Source organism: Saccopteryx leptura, chromosome 1, assembly GCF_036850995.1.
Source record: "Saccopteryx leptura isolate mSacLep1 chromosome 1, mSacLep1_pri_phased_curated, whole genome shotgun sequence".
NCBI classification, from domain to species: Eukaryota; Metazoa; Chordata; class Mammalia; order Chiroptera; family Emballonuridae; genus Saccopteryx; species Saccopteryx leptura.
This window is the reverse complement of record NC_089503.1, coordinates 312,450,161-312,468,030: the sequence shown is the minus strand read 5'-3', so window position 1 is coordinate 312,468,030 and position 17,870 is coordinate 312,450,161. Positions and strand designations below refer to the sequence as shown.

The 17,870-nt window shown below is 39.7% G+C and overlaps 1 protein-coding gene and 1 long non-coding RNA gene across 2 annotated transcripts in view; both read left to right on the top strand.

Moving 5' to 3' along the window:
• LOC136387272 (uncharacterized) overlaps positions 1 to 10,736 on the top strand; it is an 85,602-nt gene extending 74,866 nt beyond the window's left edge. Inside the window, exon 3 of the long non-coding RNA XR_010748100.1 lies at positions 10,722 to 10,736. This is a non-coding gene — a long non-coding RNA (uncharacterized lncRNA). The remainder of the gene's footprint in view (positions 1 to 10,721) is intronic.
• Positions 10,737 to 10,917: 181 nt separating this feature from the next.
• MRTFA (myocardin related transcription factor A) overlaps positions 10,918 to 17,870 on the top strand; it is a 128,458-nt gene continuing 121,505 nt past the window's right edge. The window contains exon 1 of the mRNA XM_066358482.1: positions 10,918 to 10,983. The gene's annotated coding sequence lies outside the window, so the exon portion shown is untranslated. The remainder of the gene's footprint in view (positions 10,984 to 17,870) is intronic.

The following is a 17,870-nucleotide window of genomic DNA, read 5'->3' as shown; positions in this document are numbered from 1 at the left end:
TGAAAAGACAATAGAATGGAATTCCTTTCCTCGATGAACTTAACCGTTTAGTGCAGTGGTCGGCAAACTCATTAGTCAACAGAGCCGAATATCAACAATACAACGATTGAAATTTCTTTTGAGAGCCAAATTTTTAAAACTTAAACTATATAGGTAGGTACATTCCTTATCGAGGTAGCACCCGCACGTGGTATTTTGTGGAAGAGCCACACTCAAGGGGCCATAGAGCCGCATGTGGCTTGTGAGCCGCGGTTTGCCAACCACTGGTCTAGTGGACGATTAATTCATTAAAATAGTAGTAAAAGGAAGTAATGACAGAAGCAAGGTAAAAACTGCCAGCCCTCTTGAAGTTGAGACCTGGAACTGGAACAGCATCACTTTTACTGTACACCATTGGTCATAGGCCAGCTTAGACTCAAGGGAGGGAAATAGATGTCACTTATCAAAAGGAGAAATATTAGTGAATTTGTAGCCATCTTTAATTTGCCATACCCCTCTTTCAAGTACTGTTCATTGATTTTAAATCAATTCTATATTTTTCTGTTTTTTCATATTCCCTGGTTTTGGATTTATTTTTCTCTTTTTTTTTTTTTTTTAGTGGGGGAGAGAGACTGAGAGGAGAGAGATAAGCATCGTAGTTGCAGCACTTTAGTTGTTTATTGATTGTTTCTCATATGTGCCTTGACCAGGGGGCTCTCGCTGAACCAGTGACCCCTTGCTCAAGCCAACAACCTTGGGCTTCAGGCAAGTGACCGTGGAGTTATGTGTCTATGATCCCATGCTCAAGCCAGTGACCCTGTGCTCAAGCCAGTGACCTCGGGATTTTAAACCTGGGTCCTCAGTGTCCCAGGTTGACGCTCTATCCGCTGCGCCACCACGTGGTCATGCAATTTCGGATGATTTCTAAGATGAAGAAGGAGGCATTTTCTTTGCTATTTCTTGAAGTCCGAGTGGTTTTTAAGCTATCTGATGATGATGGGGTGGTAGTGACGGAGATAAGGGCAGCTAGTTAGCCAAGACTTGATATTTTCCTCACTTTCTGTAGGACAGGACATAGGGCGGTACCTAGTGCATATATAGCAAGTTCTCAGAAAATACTTTTGCCCTGGCCAGTTGGCTCAGCGGTAGAGTGTCAGCCCAGCGTGTGGAAGTCCCGAGTCGATTCCCGGTCAGGGCATACAGAAGTGCCCATCTGCTTCTCCACGCTTCCCCCTCTTCTTTCTCCCTGGCTCTCTCTTCCCCTCCTGCAGCCAAGGCTCCACTGGAGCAAAGTTGGCCTGGGCGCTGAGGATGACTCCATGGCCTCTGCTTTAGGAGCTAGAATGGCTTCAGTTACAATGGAGCACCAACCCAGATAGGCAGAGCATCGCCCCCTAGTGGACATGCTGGTGGATCCCAGTCGGGTGCATGTGGGAGTCTGTCTGCCTCCCAGCTTCTCACTTCGGAAAAATTTAAAAAAATAAATAAAAAGGAAATACCTTTTTAAAAAAATTTCAATCATGTCTAATTTTATATGTATATGTCTGCTTAGACAGGAAGAGTTTTTTTTTAATTTTTTTAAAATTTATTCATTTTAGAGAGAAGAGAGAGTGAGAGAGAGAGAGAGAAAGTGGGGAGGAGCAGGAAGCATCAACTCCCATTATGTGCCTTGACCGGGCAAGCCCAGGGTTTTGAACCGGCGACCTCAGCATTCCAGGTCGACGATTTATCCACTGTGCCACCACAGGTCAGGCGACAGGAAGAGTTTTAAGTATTTTGGTTTATTTACTCTGTTGAGGGTAAATTGAGGAAAATAAAAGTAAAAATCTGTCCCACTAAGTGTTTATTAATTAACAGTGATTTTTACACAAAACATTTTTCACAAGAATCATATAATTTGGTTGTATGAAACTAACTCTTTGTCATGGGCCATAATAAGAATCTTGCTAGTATATACCTTTTTAGAGTTATCAGCTATCTGCCTGAACTCTTGCATTACTCTAACAGGTTTTGTGCTGTTGCTTCTAGTTACAGTACATATGTACTCAGCATTTGCAGAAGGCTTGTAGCCGCAAAAGGAGGTGAGATGGAAAAAAGATGAGGTGGAATCAGGCCAGCAAGAGAGGGAAGCAGATGGGTTGTAGAAGATGATCTGTTCCCCATGTCATTTTTATTCTGAATGCTACTGATCATATATGTGAATCAGCAGCCATAAATTGGAGTTGGTGACCCTATCATGAAAAAGAAAGTTTGATCTTGATTCAGTAGAATTATAAATTTATAACACTAAAAAGTGATGCAGGCTTTTTTTTTTTTTGGTTATTTTAAATTACTTTTCCTTTGAGATATTTGAGGAAGTATTTTGTTTGAGATATAACTTTTTAATTCTTTTATAATATGATATAGAGATTCTGAGATAAATATTACTCCTTTAGGTTTTCTTGTTCATGCAATTTTTAGAGTAAGTAAAATTTTAGGACTATTCAGGAATTGGTAGAGGATATTTATTACGTAATGGCTATACCTCACATTTTTGTATCATGTCTCTAGATTGTCAGAGTTTACTAGGACCTTCTCCTGTGTGTTATTTTTATTTATTTATTTATTTTTTACAAGGACAGAAAGAGAGAGAGAGAGGGACAGACAGGAACGAAGAGAGATGAGAAGCATCAATCATCAGTTTTTCGTTGTGACACCTTAGTTGCTCATTGATTGCTTTCTCATATGTGCCTTGACCGTGGGGCTACAGCAGACTGAGTAACCCCTTGCTGGAGCCAGGGACCTTGGGTTCAAGCTAGTGAGCTTTGCTCAAACCAGATGAGCCCACGCTAACGCTGGCGACCTCGGGGTCTCGAACCTGGGTCCTCCGCATCCCAGTCCGACGCTCTATCCACTGCGCCACCGCCTGGTCAGGCTCCTGTGTGTTATTTAAAAATGAGTAGAAAGTGTGTTTGCTAGAGAAATAAATCTTTTCAATATACATATTTTATGCTAAATATTCTCATTTTGTCAGTGCTTGTACTTGATTTGTTTGTCTCATTTTCTAAGGTCAAGATAAAGGAAACTTTCTGTGACAACATATCTTCACTTTGTTCAATGGAAGAATCTTATTTTAAAAGAAATAAAAATTAAAATAAAACCCACATTTTAGGACGTTATCAAACACACACATGTAGAGAGGATAATAATATAATGAATTACTTACACCCAGTAGTTGGCTTCAACCATTATCAACATTTTGCCACTCTTCTTCCTTCTCCCGCTGATCCCAATTTTTATGGAAGAATTTTATTGTAATACAGTTTAATATGCACATTTTAAAAGGATATAGCCTGAAACTTTTGAAATCTCTAAATTAACAAGTACCACCATAGCATATAATTTACCCAATAAAAACATGTGGTAAAGTATATATATATAAATAAACATACACACACACACACACACACACACACACACACACACACACACACATTTTAAGTGACCTCTCCAAGCCCTTAATGATCCTATAAATATGGAACTCAATTCATTACTAAGCTATTAAAATAAATTCTGAATGAAACACTCACTAAAACAGTTTTTCAAATTGCTTTTTCTTTCATTCCAGGCAGTGGCAGGCACAATCATTATCCAAATCACTACAGATAATACTCCTTTCTTGAATCTATTGAAATTGTATGTTTTTTGCTTTTTTTTTTTTTTTTTTTTTTGCCAGAGACAGAGTTAGAGAGATGGACAGATAAGGATAGACAGGAATGGAGAGAAATGAGAAGCATCAGTTCTTTGTTGTAGCTCCTTAATTGTTCATTGGTTGCTTTCTCGTATGTGCTTTGACTGAGGGGCTACACAGCAGAGCAAGTGACACTTTGCTCAAGCCAGCGACCTTGGACTTCAAGCCAGCAACCTTTTGGCTTAAGCCAGCGACCATGGGGTCATATGGATGATTCCATGCTCAAGCCAGCAACCCTGTGCTCAAGCTAGTGAGCCCACGCTCAAGCTGGCGACCTTGAGATTTCAAACCTGAGTCCTCTGCATTCCAGTCGGAAGCTCTATCCACTGTGCCACCACCTGGTCAGGCTAAAATTGTATGTTTTCTAAGAAACATTATTTATAAACGTCTTCATTTTCTCTTCATGCCTAGTCCTAGGCTCAAACTGACTTTTTTTTTAGGGAACATTTTTCAGGTTTTTTATATATATATATATTATTAATTTATTGTGTTTACATAGATTCTAGTGTCCCCCTGAATACATCCTTTCCTCCCATTTTCCCCTGTACATCCCCCCTGTCTCCCTCCCTGTAACGCCCTCTCCCCTTTTCTCCAGGATTTGCTTTTCTGCTCTCATCCCATCCTATCACCCTATCATCCCCTTTCCCTCTGTCCGCTTTCCTTCTGGATCCTTTGATCCCGCCTCTGTCTCTATTCCCCTCCTCAGTTCATATTGTTCGTTGGATTCCTCAAATGAGTGAGGTCATATGATATTTTTCTTTCTCTGCCTGGCTTATTTCACTTAGCATAATAGTTTCCAGGTCCATCCATGTTGTCGCAAAAGGTAATATTTACTTCTTTTTTATGGCCCCATAGTATTCCATTGTGTATATGTATCATAGCTTTTTAATCCATTCATCCACTGGGGGACATTTTTCAGTTTCTTAAAAAAATAATTTTCTACCCTGACCAGGCAGTGGTGCCGTGGATAGAGCTTCAGCCTGGGACGCAGAGGACTCAGGTTCAAAACCCTGAGGTTGCCAGCTTGAGCAGTAGCTTACCAGCTTGAGCACAGGGTCACCGGCTTGAGTATGGGATCATAGACAGGACCCCATGGTCACTGGCTTGAGCTCAAGATTGCTGGCTTGAGCAAGGGGTCATTCGCTCTGCTGCAGTCCCCCAGTCAAGGCACATATGAGGAAGCAATCAATGAACAACTGAGGAGACTAAGAAGCCGCAATGAAGAATTGATGCTTCTCATCTCTCTCCCTTCCTGTCTGTCTGTCTCTCTGTCTTTCTCTGTCTCTATCACCAAAAAAATTTTAAATAAATAATAGTAATAATTTTCTAGAAGTACTGGTTATGTGTATTAAGTGCATACCAGGATTGCAGACTCCTGCACTTTAACTTCATGCTTCATTAGAAAAATCATGGTATCATGTGATGTATCTTTATTGTCTCTTTGGGAGTGGTAACAATATGATATTTTACAGAGACAGAGAGTCAGAGAGAGGGACAGACAGACAGGAAGGGGGAGAGATGAGAAGCATCAATTCTTTGTTGCAGCTCCTTAGTTGTTCATTGATTGCTTTCTCATATGTGCCTTGACCAGGGGCTACAGCAGACCGAGTAATCCCTTGTTCAAGCCAGTGACCTTGGGCTTCAAGCCAGCGACCTTTGGGTTCAAGCCAGCAACCATGGGGTTATGTCTATGATTCCATGCTCAAGCTAGGTTAGCCCACACTCAAGCCAGATGAGCCTGTGCTCAAGCCAGCGACAATCTTGGGGTTTCGAACCTGGTCCTCCGCGTCCCAGTCCGACACTCTATCCACTGTGCCACAGCCTGGTCAGGCGTAAGTTATTATTTTTTTTAAGAAGAGATCTTGCCAGGCTGTTTTAAAATTATTGTGGTAAAATATACATTAAATTTACCATCTTGATAATTTTTATGTGTACAACTCTGTAGTGTTAAGTATATTCACATTATTGTACAACAAATTTTTAGACCTCTGTCCTCTTACAAAACTGAAACTCTATACCCAGTACATACTATTGCCAGGCCATTTTTAATGAAAAAATAACTCATTTGAAATGAGAAATATTAATTTACATATTAACATTGAATGTATTAGTCTCTTTTATAATCATGTAAACAGTGAATTAAGGAGCAGTATTTTAGATTTTCTTTTTTTTAATCTTTTTTTTTTTACAAGGACAGAGAGAGAGTCAGAGAAAGGGACAGATAGGGACAGACAGACAGGAACAGAGAGAGATGAGAAGCATCAATCATCAGTTTTTCCTTGCGACACCATAGTTGTTCATTGATTGCTTTCTCATATGTGCCATGATCGTGGGGCCTTCAGCAGATTGAGTAACCCCCGCTCGACCTTGGGTCCATGCCAGTGAGCTTTTTGCTAAAGCCTGATGAGCCCGCGCTCAAGCTGGCAACCCCGGGGTGTCGAACCTGGGTCCTTCTTCATCCCAGTCCAATGCTCAATCCACTGCACCACCGACAGCTCAGGCTAGATTTTCTTTTAATCTGGTAAACACTATAAAATTGCCGTTATTCTGTCATTTAAACCCCCCCCACCCAAAGTAGCAAAAATTTTTACTTATTTTCAGACTAAGTTATAGTACCACAGATATCAGTTAAGTCTGAAATAATGAGGTTTTGCTGTCTGATTAAGTACTTTGTATATGAAATTATGATTCCTGCCCAACAGTTTAACTGGAGCCCTTAAATGGAATGAAGTTTGCTGGTTCCTTTCCTTGACTTTTCTAAACATTATTCTAAGTGTTTATGTATCTTTTATGTAGTCTTTCTATATCATTCAGATTTTCCTCAAGATCTGCCTCTCTTGGGTCCCAGCTTATTTTTATGTATCTTTCATTTGCTGTTTGTTCAGTTAAGTGCCAGTTAATGTACAAATACTATCTGCAGGGTTTCTCTACAGTCTTGACTATCTCAGTTAAATTTTCCAGTTTTCTAATGAGAGAAATGAATGAATTAATATAGATTGAATAACTTTCCCCGCTAGATTTATTGAGATATAGTTGACATATAGCAGTGTAAGTTTAAGGCATACAGCTTAATGGCATACACATATTGTGAAACGATTACCACAGCAAGTTAAGCTAACATCCGTCATCTCATAGATACAAAAATTTTTTTTCTTGTGATGAGAACTCTTAGGATTTACTTTTTTTTTTTTTTTTTTTACAGGGACAGAGAGAGAGTTAGAGAGAGGGATAGATAGGGACAGACAGACAGGAACGGAGAGAGATGAGAAGCATCAATCATCAGTTTTTCATTGTGACACCTTAGTTCATTGATTGCTTTCTCATGTGACTTGACCATGGGCCTTCAGCAGACCGAGTAACCCCTTGGTCGAGCCAGTGACCTTGGGTCCAAGCTGGTGGTGAGCTTTTTGCTCAAGCAAGATGAGCCTGCTCTCAAGCTGGCGACCTCGGGGTCTTGAACCTGGGTCCTCCGCATCCCAGTCCGACGCTCTATCCACTGCACCACGGCAGGATTTACTCTTAATAACTTTCAGATATATCATAGAGTCGTCATGGTGTACATTACATCCCCAGGGTTTTTTTTTCCTCCCTTGATTTGGGGATGGGGAAGGGATAGAGAGAGAAGCATCAACTCGTTCTATGATATCATAGTTGTGATTGTTTCTCATATGTGCCCTGACTTGGGCTCGAACCAACAACCTTGGAGTTGAGCCAGTGTCCCCAGGGTTGAGCTGGTGACCCTGAGATCAAACCTGGGACCTTGGTGCTCTGGGATGACACTCTTATTAATCTGCCACTGGCCAGGGCTCCCTAGGTCTTATTTATCTTGTAAGTGGAAGCTTCTAATTTTTGACCACCTTCATCCAATTTTCCCACTCCCCACTCTAATACCCACAAATCTGATCTCTTTTTTTGAGTTTGGGTTTTTTGGGGGCATGTTTTTTGTTTTTAGATATCACATATAAGTAGATAATATAGTATGTCTTTCTTTCAGACTTATTTCACTTAGCATAATGACCTCAAGTTCTATCCAAGTTGCAAAATGGCTGGATTTTCATCTTTTTTTTTTAATGGCTGAACAATATTCTGTTGAATAATAACTGTTTATTGAAAAATCTACTACTGTATATGAAGCCACCTTTCCTAGGTTTTAGAGCTCAAGTTTTGATACTGTCCTCTTATAACTCAAGAGGGTTTTTTTGTTTTGGTTTGTTTTAAGCCCTGGTCAGATAGCTCTGTTGGTTAGAGTGTCTTCCTGATGTGCCAACTTTGAGGGTTCAGTCCCTGGTCAGGGCTCATACAAGAATCAAGCAATGAGTGCATAAATTAGTGGAACAACAAATTGATGTTTCTCTCTCTAAAATCAATAAATTTAAAAAAATTTTTTAAACAAAATAAAAGGTATTTTAAAACCTTTTTAAAATTGACTTTTATAGGACCGGGGTAGAGAAACATCAATTTGTTGTTCCATTTATATGTGCCATCATTGGTTGATTCTTATATGTGCCCTCACTGGGATGGAACCTGCACCCTCAACGAGTTGGGATGACACTCTGACCAACTGAGCTACCTGGCCAGGGCTAAGAGCTTTTTAAAAACATCTTAATACTGGCCCTGGACGGTTGGCTCAGTGGTAGAGCGTCGGCCTGGTGTGCAGGAGTCCCGGGCTCGATTCCCAGCCAGGGCACACAGAGGAAGCGCCCATCTGCTTCTCTCCCCCTCCCCCTTTCCTTCCTCTCTGTCTCTCTCTTTCCCTCCCGCAGCCAAGGCTCCATTGGAGCAAAGTTGGCCCGGGTGCTGAGGATGGCTCTGTGGCCTCTGCCTCAGGCGCTAGAATGGCTCTGGTTTGAACAGAGCGACACCCCAGATGGGCAGAGCATCACCCCCTGGTGGGCATGCCGGGAGGATCCCGGTCGTGCGCATGCGGGAGTCTGTCTGACTGCCTCCCCGTTTCCAACTTCAGAAAAATACAAAAAAAACCCCCAAAACATCTTAATACTATTATCCATGGACACACATGTGTGACCACATATGAATCAGGATGGAGATATTGAGGATTGCTATACTAAGGAGTTTAGGTCTTAAAGTATCCTTGACTATCATTAAATTGAATCTTTTTAATTTTAAAAGTCTTCTGTTAAGGAAAGCAGACAAGCTCTTTCAGGGTCAGAGCCAGATAGATTAATCATATATACCAATTGTTTTTTCCCACTACACACACAGACATAGCTTAACCAATGATAAGTCATAGGCAAGATGGAAAAAAATTCTTTGAAGGTTAGAATCTGGACTTTCTTAGTAGACATTTGTTGTGTTTTAATTCCTAACATGGCTCAAGCCCTTAAAATATCCTTTTTCCAATGTTTGCTCTTACTACTTCTTAAAATATTGAGTTCCTAATTATTTTATTTTGAATGTGTCTCACTCAAGTCTTCTTCTGGCCGTTTTTGAGCAGAGTTTTTCTTTTTTTTTAGCAAGAGAAAGACTGGGAGAGAAATGAGAAGCATCAGTTTGTTGTAGTTGTATCACTTTAGTTGTTCATTGATTGCTTCTCATATGTACCTTTACCTGGGGGGCTCCAGCTGAGCCAGTGATCCCATGCTGAAGCTGGTGAGCCTGGGCTCAAGCCAGATAAGCCTGCACTCAAGCTGGCTCCCTCCGGGTTTCAAACCTGCATCCTCAGCATCACAGGTTGATGCTCTATCCACTGCGCCACCACTGGTCAGGCTGAGTAGAGTTTTTCTTAATATCTTGATTCTTTTTAATGCCACTTCTCCCCCATCTTAATTACTCTTATGTGGACCCTTTCCAGTTCATTTTATCTTTAATGAGGTATATTAACCAGAACTATAATCAGTTTTGGGTTTACATGAAGGTATAATGTTATGATATTTTTTTATATAGTAGTAGTCAGTGTCTTTCATCATTTCATGACTTTTCAATGTCTTGTTGGTTTTTTCATTTGAAGCAAATTAGAATAAAGTCCTCACTAAAGTCTGTAGGGAACTAACTCCTGGGTTCCCCTTTCTAAAGAACTATAGCCTTTTCATTATAAAAGCAATATTCATTTCACTACAAAAATGTTATAAAAGCACGTAGAGTTTTAGAGAAAATTTGGCAACTAAAGAAAGTATAAAGAAAGAAAAAAATTTCATGTTTCCATCAAAACCCATTTTGTGTTTTGGTATACTTACTGATAGTCTTTTTCTTCCCCTCCATAATATTTTTATATATGAGTATGCATTCTATAGCTTACTTTTCTTAAACTTAACTTTAGATAAACATTTTCCACATTTTAAGTGCTTTATAAAAATTATTCTTGACTGCATAGGATTTGGTGAATAAATATATTGTTAATTCACTTAACCATTAATTCTCATGTTGTTGAAAAGACTTTCATATTGTATGTACTTTTTATCATTTTTAAAGATCTTCCTATGTTGCCAAGTGTTTTGTTTTTAATGTCCTATTACTGGATACTGTGATTAAATATTCATATAGGCTAATACCCATCATCAAACAGACATTTCTATATTTATACTTCTTTATGTAATCTAATGGCTTGGGAATTGTTTTCTTAAAGAAATTTTCTCCATCTATTTGTGTTAGTACAGTATGATACTTTCATATCTAATGCTAGCGGATACTCATTAAGTGTCATTTCTCAAGATACTTTCCCTTAGTAGTTGGAAGGTAACACTAATCTCAGCTATTTCTCCTTGGCTATTATTTCCTTTTATTTCATTGTATGTTTCTGCACGCTACTTTTATATCAGTTATATATTGACCTCCTGAATGATGGAGTTGAGGATAGTATCAGACTTTGCATATCATGCACTGTGTGAGCATAGTTAATTTAATAATGTTTCTACCTTACTTTACCAAAACAATTTTAAGAATAAGGGTAGGTTGCTTATAATTCAATTTATAATATTACTATTCAGGTTATTCAGTGGAATAGTCTCTTCACAGTGATATCTAAACTTTTTGTTTCTCCTTCTTCTATTTTCAGGTTACCATCACGAAAGCCAAAGTGGATTTCTCCAGTGTAGTGTGCCTGCCCCCTTCCGTCATTGCTGTGAATGGGCTGGACGGAGGAGGGGCTGGCGAAAATGATGATGAACCAGTGTTGGTGTCCCTGTCTGCAGCACCCAGTCCCCAGAGTGAAGCTGTTACCAATGAACTGCAGGAGCTCTCCTTGCAGCCCGAGCTGACCCTAGGCCTCCACCCTGGCAGGAATCCCAATTTGCCTCCACTTAGTGAGCGGAAGAATGGTGAGTAGACATGTAATTATTGCATTGTAGTATTGAACCAGGTTCTGCATATAGATCTTTACTCTATTGCATGGATTTAAAAGTTTCTTATAATCTTACTATTTCTTGTAAAACAGAGAAATAGTAATTTTAGGTAAGCATTGTAAGCCCAACAACTTCTTCCTGGGTTATTATAATTGCTTTCTAATTTGTCTTCCTACTCTTCTCCTTCTTCCTCTCTACTCTTTCCATAAATTCATTAGTTCAGCAAATATTTCATGAATTCACTATATTATAAACTGTGGTGAAATTAGGGAGTAATTTGTGTTGAATTTTGTATGGCTGTAGTTTAGTTTTATTGCTATATAATTAACCCATTTTATGAATATACTGTAATTTATCCATTTTACTTCTGATAGATATTTGGGTTGTTTTCATTTAGAACTGTTATGATCATGGTGCTGTGAAATTCTTGTACATCTTTGGTATACTTGTTGGGATTTTGATTTGAAATATATCATAGGTTAATGGGCAGAATACACATTTAAAATATTGAATATTCCCAATTAGTTATATCTCTCCAATTAAATAGGCTTCCTTTAATATCTTCCCATAGAGTTTTATACTTTTCTCCATAAAGGTCATGCAAATAATTTACTAGGTTTATTCCTGGTGTTTACTTCTTGTTTTTTAAATTTATTTTGTGACAGAGATAGAAAGACAGAGAGAGGGACAAATAGGGATAGACAGACAGGAGGAAGGGAGAGAGATGAGAAACATCAATTCTTCGTTGCAGCCCTTAGTTGTTCATTGATTGCTTTCTCATATGTGCCTTGATCGGGGTGCTACAGCAGAGTGAGTGACCCCTTGCTCAAGCCAGTGACTTTGGGCTCAAGCCAGTGACCATGGGGGTATGTGTATCATCCCATGCTCAAGCCGGCGACCTTGGGGTTTTGAACCTGGGTCCTCTGCGTCCCAGTCTGATGGCTCTATCCACTGTGCCACCGCCTTATCAAGCTTTTTCTTCTTCTTTTTCTTAGTAGACATTATAAGAAATATATTTTTATAAAATATTTTTGAACTGTTTGATGCTGGAGAATGGAAATACCAAACTTTTTCAAAACTATGAGTTTTCTATATCTATGCCAGCTACGTAGCATAGACCCCACCTCATTTCTTGCTATCTCTTGTTCACGCATCACTTCCTTTGAAAAGCCTGTCCTAACTCATATTTGTTGTTGAGTGTTTCTCTTTTGGTTTGTCCAGTTGCCCTTTATCATCGTACTTGATCACCCTGTATTATAATTGGAATTCTTTGCTGACTAATATGGGCGAGTCTTTGAAAACTGAGATCAGACATTGTTACACTTCTCTTAAAACCCTTCAGTGTCACCTGACAAGTGGATAGAGCGTCGGACTGGGACACAGAGGACCCAGGTTTGAAACCCTAAGGTCGCCGGCTTGAGCACGGGCTCACCAATTTGAGCGAGGGGTCTGAACGTGGGATCATAAACATGACTCAGTGGGCTTGAGCCCAAAGGTCGCTGGCTTAAAGTCCAAGGGTCGCTGGCTTGAAGCCTAAGGTCACTGGTTTGAGCCCAGGGTCGTTCACTTCAGCAGGGGGGTCACTCGCTCTGCAGTAGCCCCTTGGTCAAGGCACATATGAGAAAGCAATCAATGAAAACTAAGGAGTTGCAATGAAGAATTGATGCTTCTCATCTCTCTCCCTTCCTGTCTGTCTGTCTCTATCTGTCCCTCTCTCTGACTCTCTCTGTCTCTGTCAAAAATACAAAATAGAACAAAAAACCTTTCAGTGTTTTCCTTTGAGGCTTATGATGAAATTATAGTTATTAGGATGAGCGCTGGTTTCCTCTCTGACCTGATTTCTTATTTCTGTCCCCTAGTTCACTCTACTCTGTTCCAGCTGCTCTGACTTTCTTCCTATTTCTTGACCACATCAAGTATGTTCCTGTTCCGGGCATTGGTACTTGCTGTGCCTTTACTGAAGTTCCTGCACAAATGTCATTTCCTCAGGGAGACCTTTCCTCTCTGTATTTTATAAAATAGTACCTCCCATTACTCTCTGTCCTACTTTGTCTTCCAAGCACTTATTGTGATGTGTGTGTATCCCTCCACCTTTGATAGTACATTTTATGAGACCAGAAATGTGATTCTGCCCCTGGCTCAAAGTGGGCACCAGGTAAATATTTGTTGAATTACTAAGTGAATATTTTACTTGTTTGTATCACTAGAGGCAAAAACTATTTTTACATCCAAAATGGGAATAGTCATGGAAACTCAAGCAGTTTTTATTTTGGGAAATAGTGGACACTTAGTCCTTTTTTAAAATTTCTTTTCCCATTCCTAATTTCTACACCCCCCCCCCCCATGGCAGAGACTTTGCTTATTTACATATGTTCAGAGGGAAAAGTTAGTCCAGAGGGTAAAGCTGAGACAGAAAAAGAGAAAGGATAACTGATAGAGCAGGATTTTTGACTGTCTTGAACAGGAGTAAAGACCAGCATTCCTCTGGGATAGCAAGAATGGCAGTGAAGGTGATGATGGACAGCAAACAACAAATATCTTATATCTTGGCAGGAAATGGAGAGAATTGGTACCGACAGCTGTGTGATGGTCTTAGTGGAGTAGAAGACAGCTGTTGGAGTTTGGGCAGAGGTGTTGCTATATCTTCAGCCTTTCTCTCTCAACTCTTTATGACATATAAGTCAACTGAATTTTTTCCCAATTTGAAAAACAACTATATAACCTTCTCTTTGGACTCAAGATCCTTCCTGAAAGAGTAGTTTATATTTACTGTCTCTACTTTCCCACATTCTAGAGACTTCATTGCACTGTCTTCTGTCCCACCTCTCTTTGAAAACTGCCATTGTCAAAGTCAATTAGTGTTCTTTTTATTGTAGATTAGATAGGTATTCTTTATTCTATTGAACTTCTCTGCAGCAATTGATATGGTTTGCCAACTCCCTCTGACCAGAAACAACTTCTACTGATTTCTGTGACATTATTCTTTCCTGGCTTTTTGAGCTCTGCCTTTCCAGCCACTCTCTTTTCTGTTCAGACCTTTTGTTATCTTTCTTTACCCACCTCTTACATTTTGTTATTTCTAGTATTCAACCTTAGGGTTTCTTTACTTCTTACTCTAGATCTTTACCTTGAATGGTTTCCCCCAGAACTTTGGTCTTAACCACCATCATATGCTATTGATTCTCATCTTATACAGGGGTGGGCAAAGTAGGTCAATAATAATAATAATAATAATAATACAATAATTAATAGATGATAGTACAAGACTCAGATCTTGTTTCATGTACTCACAAATGTAAACCTACTTTTGCCCGCTTTGTATGTCCAGGCCATGTCACTCCCCTGCGTTCCAGAATCATATGCTTGGCTGTCTGTTGAACACCTCCACTGGACATTCCACAGACTCAGTATGCTCACAGTTAAGCTCATTATCTTACCTGCAGTTCCTAGTGAATTCTCCATTGTAGGAATTAGTACCACCTTCCACCCAGATGTTCCAGCCAGGGGGTTGTTTTGTTTTGTTTTGTTTTCTTCCTAAATGAAAATTTTAATAAAAGTTTTATAATCAGATAACATGTAGGAAAAAAGAAAATAAAAATTTCCTCATAATGACACAGTTCATTGATGGCCAGTGGCAGCAGTTATCAGTTTTTGTTTCTTTGTTTATTTGTTTACATTATGCAAATATACTCTAAATTATTTTATGAGATTTTCCTATATCATTCAATGGTCTTAGGAAGCATTTTTCTCTGCTTGATATTTGAATTGTGTGTATACAACATTTAGCCAACCTATTATGAGACCCTTACATTGTTTTTATTTTTTTATGTTATAAATACTACTGTGGTGAACATCTTGGTGCAAATAATTGTAGAACAGATTCCCAGTAACAGGTAAAAGGGTATGGACATAAAGAACATTACCCTCTTCTGACTGTATGAGTAACATGTTTTGGTATGAAGTTTTAAATATTTTTAAGTCAATATTTCCAAATTGTACTCCAGAAAATTATAACATGTGATTTTTGGATATAACTTTTAATTCCATCTCCCTTCTACCCCTTGTCTTTCTTCATAGTCGTTAGTCACCAGTTTTTGCGGAGTCTGCAATGTTCACTGCTACTGAATTTATCCTTTTCTTGCCATCTTTACAGCTGCCACTTAGTTCAGATGCTTAATAATATTTCACTTGGATTATTGCGACGTCCTTCTAACTGGTCACTTCTTGTTTCTACTCTTGTCTCTGTGGCCACTGGAAAGATCTTTCTAAATCATAAATGTGGTTACTGCTTTCCTGCTTGAAATCACTTTGATTCCCCATTTCCTCCAGGATAGAGCTTATGCTCCTCATCATGGCAAATCTAGTTCTTCGTAGCCAGTTTCTGCCCTGCCTCTCATCTGTTCCCACTCACATGAAATGATTTGGTATTTCCCATAAGAGACATGCATTCACATCTCAGTTCCTCTTTCAGTCTAGTTTTTTCTTCCTACAGTGACCATCCTTCTCTTCCGGCTAATGTTTCTGTATTGTCAAGAATCAGGGGAAGGTGTGCCTGAGCTGCGGTGGCACAGTGGATAAAGCATCCATCAACTGGAATGCTGAGGTTGCTGGTTCAAAACCCTGGGCTTGCCTGGTCAAGGCACATATGGGAGTTGGCGCTTCCTGCTTCTCCCTCCCTTCTCTCTCTCTCTCCTCCTCTCTCACTCTAAAAATGAATAAACAAAATAAAAAAAAAAGTTTAAAAAATAAAAAAAAGAATCAGGGGAAGGTACTTTAGGACTTCTTCCTCAGACTCCCAACTTAGGTGAGGGGCTTGCTTTTTCAGTGTTCTTCCAAAGTACCCTGTGCATAATTATCTACTTACTTGTTACTGTATTTGACTAGATGAGAAGCTTTGTGAAAGCAAGGATCATGTATATCTTTCTTAGTGGCTAGCCAGAAGCTTTATGTGCTAATGAGTTAACTAGAGTGCTTATTAAATGCAGATTGCCATTCTGTGGAGCTGGCTGAGTCCTGGGATTCTAACCAGCATCCAGGTGATGCCAATGCTGTTGCCACACTAAGTAACAAAGTCTTAGAATATGGTGTTTGCTAAATGTTTGTTGGATACATGAGCAAGTGAATGAATGATGAATCTAGAACTACTGATGCACTGAAACATTGACTTTTTATATTAAGCAATTAAGACAAGAAAGTGATCATTGACTCTTGCTGCTGGACAGAAATAAAATACAACTCATTTAATTCAGGATTTAGATTATTTGAAAGAAAGACTAAGTCTGTCCCTGTACAGGTGAAGGGTTTGGTGGAGTAATTATTTTATTCTCTTAATTAGTGATAGAACATTTAGGCCAGAAGTGTTAACTATTTGTTTTATGTCAAAGAACTCTCTAAATCTGAAATTTTATATATGGGCCCAGTGTGTGAAACATCTGCTCTGATTGGATGAAACCTGAATGGAGGAACCAGAATCCCACTTAATTGGCATCCTTTAGGCCTTCAGGCAGCTCTCAAAAGTGCACAAGTTGAAAACTTCTGATGTAGGCCTGACCTGTGGTGGCGCCATGGATAAAGCACTGACCTGGAACGCTGAGGTTGCTGGTTCACAAACCCTGGGCTTGCCAGGTCAAGGCACATATGGGAGTTGATGCTTCCTGCTCTTCCCTTCTTGTGTCTCCTTCTCTCTCTCTCTCTCTCTCTCTCTCTCTCTCTCTCTCTCTCCCCCCCCCCCTCTTTCAAATAATTAAAATCCCTAAAAATATTTTAAAAAAACCCCAAAACTTCTGATCTAGATCATCTACCTACTTTAGTTTGAGCTGTGTCTGGGTCAGCCTCTTCAGTAGCTATAATGGTTTCCTAACTGCTGGTAGCCCAAATTGATTAATTATGTTCGTGCTTACAAAGAATTTGGATACTTGAAACTGACAGATAAACGACAGACTCCTCCCATGAGCCCCGACGGGGATCCACCCGGCAGTGCCTTTCTAGGGCTGATGTTCTGCCCATCTGGGGCCACCACTCCATTATTCAGCAACCAAGCAATTCTAGTGCCTGAGGTGAGGCCATGGAGCTGTCCTCAGCACCTGGGGCTAACTTGCTCATGGAGCCATGGCTGCTTTAGGGGGAGGGGGAGGGAGGGGAAGAGGTGGAGATACAGGTGTTTGCTTCTCCTGTGTGCCCTGACTGGGAATCAAACCTAGAACTTCTACACACCAGGCTGACACTCTATCACTGAGCCAACATGCCAGGGCTACTGTTTTCTTTTTTAATCCATCCAGCAACTATCAGGTGAATGTCTGGACAGGGGCAATATTGTTAGCATCTAGTTACAAGGTTTTCTGGGCCATAATTGGGTCTTCCTTTTCTGTACCTTATGGTGTTTCTTCCTGTCAAAAGAGGGAAAAGGCTGGAAAATCATTATATTTTATATGAGGTCTTCTTTGCATGGTTATTTGTAGGGAGGGAAGTAAAAGGAGCAGAAATGGGCCTGAGAGGGTTATAAAATTGGAAAGTGTGGAGTTTAGAGCAGAATAAATTCTGGAGTTAGAGCTGCCTTTTTATGGATGGTATACTGTGTGTTGAAAGGGTGAAGTGAGAGATTCACTTCTTATATCTGTTATTTAGAAGCTTACCTTACATAGAAATCCAGTGAATTAGCAAGGGTCCTTACTAGGCAGTAGGTAGTGAAGCTCCTGATTGGAGTCCTAGGAGAAGAGGTGCCTTTGGTTAACCCAATCCTTATTAGCCTAGTTGGAAAAAGTTAATAGAGAAGTTTCAAGGTATATTATTGATTGACTGATTGATTGATTGGGAGAGAGAAAGAAAGAGGAAGAAAGAAAGGATGGAAGGGATGGGAAGCATCA